This window comes from Diaphorina citri, unplaced genomic scaffold, assembly GCF_000475195.1.
Source record: "Diaphorina citri unplaced genomic scaffold, Diaci psyllid genome assembly version 1.1 scaffold706, whole genome shotgun sequence".
Classification (NCBI taxonomy): Eukaryota; Metazoa; Arthropoda; class Insecta; order Hemiptera; family Psyllidae; genus Diaphorina; species Diaphorina citri.
In genome coordinates this window covers 38,710-44,899 of record NW_007378139.1, presented here as the reverse complement: position 1 = coordinate 44,899, position 6,190 = coordinate 38,710, and positions in this window count along the sequence as shown.

Here is a 6,190-nt window from a genome sequence, read left to right as displayed (position 1 = left end):
GAGTCGAATATTTGAAAAGAATCGAATCGTGGTATTCGAATATTCAAAAAGAGTCGAATATCCCATCCCTATCCCGAGATATTGACGTTTTTTAGTCCCCCCATAAGAAATACCCGGGGAACACACTGTGAGGCCAGCAAAACTTTTCCTACGTTTAATATTTTCTCTCGCTTTCAGTTTTGAGTTTTCATTTCTTCAAGACAAGACTCAGGGACGATATTAGTTTTCAGGAGCAAAGCCAAGAGAGCGCAAAGTGCAACCTCATGCACAAACCACGAAGCCCCGGGAGCGCGCAGCTCGACCGTTTCCTACTGATAGATAATTTTTTTCTTACTAAAATATTCTAAACCGTGGCAAAGCACAGGCACAACAGCTAGTAAATTTATAAGATTCTCCAATGCTGCTTGTCTATATGTTTATAGGATGTACCTCAGCATATATTAGATACACCTACATTTTTTTAAGCAGCTTAGTACCATACTTACATGTGCTGATATCTTAACTTCCAGTGGCTTACTGAGTTAGTTAACTTTTCTCTGGACCTAACATTCTGGGGACCAGAGGGAACCCAAAGGACTTGGATTTACTAATCAAATCATTTGGGACAGTTTGTTCTATGTAAAAACTGCTTCTTGAGATTTACTCTATGATTTCTAAATATCCGTGAGCTCTGCTTTCTCAGTATAAAGTTCGCCCTGGGTGGGAATCGAACCTGTGACCTAGGGCTTACAAGGCAGACACGCCATCTTCCAAGCGAACTATGCTTGTGAAGCTATCTAATGTGAATATGAAGATATGACACACTCTGACAATAAGTGCTGAGTTATTGATTAACCGTGAGATAATGTTTTTTTTTTTTCAAAACAGCAACTCTTATCTGCTAGTGTAAGATAGAGAGGTTCAGACAGTGTAAAGAAAGGTGTAAATCTCTGATTTACTCGTAAGCTCGTAAGTGATGCACACAAGACAACAAAAAATGAATTTTTTGTCTCGAAAGTACCCAAGAGAGGGCTATTTCTCTTCTCCTGAAATCACAAGATGAAGGTAAACCTATTACTTTTTTCTTTTTTTTTTTTCCTTTCATCCTCTTTACCTGTTCATCCACTTTACCTGACTGACTATTGATACATAATTACATATTTTTAATTTCGTCCTTAATTCATTGATTTTGTCTCTTACGTCAATCGATACGCAACGGTCGGTCAAATGTGTTTGGATACACCTTTAAGTGTTACTTTTTTTTTAAAAAAAAAGGCACGTGGTTATCAATACGAGTATATTCACTTCACACAATAGAAATAATAAAGAATAATTCATAATGGTTTGATAGAAAAATAGAAATAAGTTAGTCTGAGGAACTTTAGAGTGAAATTAAATTTGGCCAAAATTAGACTTCAGTGATGGAAGCTATCTACCTTAGGTCTCAAATAAAATATTGACTTGATTTAAATTATCTGATACCTACATAGGTCTTTTTTTTTGAGTCCTGTAGGAGTGTAGGATCTTTTTTCAAGTGAGTTTTACAGTTCCCTGAATCAACAGGCTGTCCCAAATGATTTGATTAGTAAATCCCAGTCCTTTGGGTTCCCTCTGGACCCCAGAATGTTAGGTCCAGAGAAAAGTTAACTAACTCAGTAAGCCACTGAAAGTTAAGATATCAGGACATGTATGCTACTAAGCTGCTTAAAAAAATGTAGGTGTATCTAATATATGCTGAGGTACATCCTATACTTAAACATATAGACAAGCAGCATTGGAGAATCTTGTAAATTTACTAGCTGTTGTGCCCATGCTTCGCCACGGTTTAGAATATTTTAGTAAGAAAAAAATTCTCTGTCAGTAGAAAACGGTCGCGCTGCGCGCTCCCGGGGCTTTGCGGTTTGTGCATGAGGTTGCGCTTTGCGCTCCCTTGGCTTTGCCCCTGAAAACTAATATGGTCCCTGAGTCTTGTCTTGAAGAAATGAAAACTCAAAACTGAAAGCGAGAGAAAATATTAAACGTAGGAAAAGTTTTGCTGGCCTCACAGTGTGTTCCCCGGGTATTTCTTATGGGGGGACTAAAAAACGTCAATATCTCGGGAACGGTTGGGAATTTAAAGGTCTGATAATTTTTTTGGGTAGATACGACAATTTTACTGGGGGTCTTTGTTTACACTTTTTTGATATCTATTAATTATAGTTTTCTCTAAACAATTTGGACAGACATTTATACATACATACATAAATAAATGACCCATCTATATTTCCCTTTTATAGGTATATATAAGTAGATGCAATGTATTTCATCAAATTAAGATCTGCTGTGTATGTAAGAAAATTAGGATCAAGCAATTACTCTTGAAACTGACTCACTGACTAACTTCACTCATACTAATTCTAATGACTATTTTTTTCCCCCCCTAAAAGACTGCTCACCTTTTTTCCCCCATCTAATATGTATCATATTTTTGTCGTGTTTATTTTATGACGCGCTACCCTCCAAGATAACTAGGCTGGCGCTCTGAAATCTTCAATCCACATTTCTGTGTAGCGAGCAGCGACAGGAAGTTGAAGATTCACAATTCACAATGCATGATAGTATGGGGTCTTAGCATCCCCCTCCTTTATAATGTACTAAGATTAATCATAATAATTATGATGATGAGGCGAATTTGCCTGGAGTAGGTACTTAAGGACACCATGTGCGAAATTATATTCGATACATACGGACATACCAGATGTTTTGCCTTCTTAAGTATTAGGATGGCGAGTGGAAAAAATGTTTAAATACAAAATATGTATTATGTTATGTACAATATTTTTGTTCTATGTAAAAACTGCTTCTTGAGATTTACTCTATGATTTCTAAATATCCGTGAGCTCTGCTTTCTCAGTATAAAGTTCGCCCTGGGTGGGAATCGAACCTGTGACCTAGGGCTTACAAGGCAGACACGCCATCTTCCAAGCGAACTATGCTTGTGAAGCTATCTAATGTGAATATGAAGATATGACACACTCTGACAATAAGTGCTGAGTTATTGATTAACCGTGAGATAATGTTTTTTGCTATCTAATGTGAATATGAAGATATGACACACTCTGACAATAAGTGCTGAGTTATTGATTAACCGTGAGATAATGTTTTTTTTTTTTCAAAACAGCAACTCTTATCTGCTAGTGTAAGATAGAGAGGTTCAGACAGTGTAAAGAAAGGTGTAAATCTCTGATTTACTCGTAAGCTCGTAAGTGATGCACACAAGACAACAAAAAATGAATTTTTTGTCTCGAAAGTACCCAAGAGAGGGCTATTTCTCTTCTCCTGAAATCACAAGATGAAGGTAAACCTATTACTTTTTTCTTTTTTTTTTTTCCTTTCATCCTCTTTACCTGTTCATCCACTTTACCTGACTGACTATTGATACATAATTACATATTTTTAATTTCGTCCTTAATTCATTGATTTTGTCTCTTACGTCAATCGATACGCAACGGTCGGTCAAATGTGTTTGATTTTGTCTCTTACGTCAATCGATACGCAACGGTCGGTCAAATGTGTTTGGACGCTACGCCACTGGACAGCCTGTTGATTCAGGGAACTGTAAAACTCACTTGAAAAAATCTGGTGTGAACATCACACGACTTTCTATTACATTTGCGGAACACGTATTTGAAAAAAAAAAAAAAAAAAAAAAAAAATTTCTTCCCCCGATTTTCTTTTACATTTGCGAAAACGGTATTTGAAAAAAAAAAAAAAATGAAAATTTTTCCAAGTCCCGAGCCTGAGCCGCCTACGGCGGCCGATTTTTGGTCGAAAATTTCCTATCTTAAATTACTCCCCATGTACTGAGGATTTGTTGTTTACAATAAATTTTCTAATGTTATATTTTTTGCCTCGAAAAAAGTAGTCAGATAAACGATAATTAGATGGTCCTTAAAAAATAGGCACATTTCACAATATCACGAGGGCCCTCACATAGGTAATTATACCTACATGTCCTTATTAAATAATTGTACCTAGATGTTTTTGAGGTAGATAACGTTCTCATGTACACTTTGTTTATTGCCTATTGATTTAAGTGTTATCTTTACTGGCTGGAAATTTGCGTCGCTTTATTACAACGTAATTTGTGACACTCATTCTTGAACAAGAGCTTATCTTGTACCCCTACACTCCCTACAGTGAATCAGCACTATCTTTTTCTCTATTGTTTCTTAGTATTTTTTAGCTTTTAATAGACCTAAGGGCCACAAACTGTTTTAATTATCGCGAGTAGTGTGTGTCGGGTAAAATTAGAAAGTCAACCTATATTATTCATATCAACAGTTTTCAAGAGACCTAGGTAATTATCTTTTTATTTATTTATTAGTTTTTGATTTTGTCCTCTCTCTCTCTCTCTCATTCCTTTTTTCCTTCCTCTCAATCTTGGATCTCATTGAAATTTATTTTATAATGCATTTAAATGCACTACCATCTCGTACGAGCTAGCCTGAGTTGTCAAAGAGGAAAGTATAGGTACGATAGAGAGTTATAGACATTGTGATTAGCATATCGTTTTTATTGTTATCGAAATAGGACACCTCCTACATACATTCTACACGTGTTTTGCTACTTTGTCTGAAGCCTGACCAAAAATAGTTGCCTCCAATACGTGATAGGAAGTGTGTTCCATAGATAGTCCAACTATGGACCACATAAACTATGCATTATGCAATGTAAGAGAGTAGACAGCTTCCATCAGGACGAAATTAAAAATATGTAATTATGTATCAATAGTCAGTCAGGTAAAGTGGATGAACAGGTAAAGAGGATGAAATGATAAAAAAAAAGTAATAGGTTTACCTTCACCTTGTGATTTCAGGAGAAGAGAAATAGCCTCTCTTGGGTATTTTCGAGACGAAATTCATTTTTTGTTGTCTTGTGTGCATCACTTACGAGTAAATCAGAGATTTACACCTTTCTTTACACTGTCTGAACCTCTCTATCTTAGACTAGCAGATAAGAGTTGCTGATTTGAAAAAAAAAAAAAAATCCACTTTCTAAACCTCTCTATCTTAGACTAGCAAATAAAAAGTTGCTGATTTGAAAAAAAAAAAAAAAAAAATGAACATTGTCTCACGGTTAATCAATAACTCAGCACTTATTGTCACAGTCTGTCATATCTTCATTTTCATATTAGATAGCTTCACAAGCATAGTTCGCTTGGAAGATGGCTTGTATGCCCTAGGTCACAGGTTCGATTCCCACCCAGGGCGAACTTTATACTAAGAAAGCAGAGCTCACGGATATTTAGAAATCATGGAGTAAATCTCAAGAAGCAGTATTTATGTAGAACAAAAATATTGTACATAACATAATACACTATAGTGTAGTGTATGGTCAAGACGCGCGATGGGAGCAGTTTAATCCCAGCCGAGCGAGAGATGGACTTTTGTTTTCAATATAATTTAATCATTTGACAATAATATTAGCCTGCTTCTGGAGTAAAGGGACTTTTCAGTCCTATTCAAGCAGTATAAATAGACATCACCTATGTATATTGGAAAATGACTCTTTTGTCGGTGGCTGGGCATTGAAGCAATCTCGTCAATTTAATCGCGATGTTTCTATTGAAGCCAAGCATTCATGGCACGACTATTATTACGCCAATGGTTTTCATTTGATCGATTAAAAGAAACCTTGGATGCGAGTTACTATAATTTATTGCTATGGAAACAAAGTACCTATACCTATGTTGTGCTTGCATACAGAATAATAAGTAGTTGGCAAATTGGTCCGGCGGAAGATTCTCGTTTAATAAACAGGTATTTCGTTGCAGGCAGTGCACTGTTGAGCTTTAACTCCCAAGAAGATTTTGTAATCTTAGGGAGTATTATAAAAAAATATTTAGCCAGCCTAGTTAGCTTACTTGGTAGTGCGTCTGCCTTGTAAGCGCTAGGCCGCGGGTTCGATTCCCGCCCGGAGCGGATTTTATCCTGATTGGATAATGTTCGTTCTCGGAACAGCTGGCTTTCTCCTATCCTGTCTTCCTTCTCTCTTCGATTTCGGGACGATAAGACCAGAGCAGTTACTTACAGTTCCCTCTGTCAAACCTATTCAAAAAAAAAAAAAAAAAAAAAAAAATTTTTATTTTTTTTTTTATTTTTCATGTCATTATTAAATAAATAATAATTTCTGTTATGTTTGATATGTTCTATAATTAACAAATGAAATT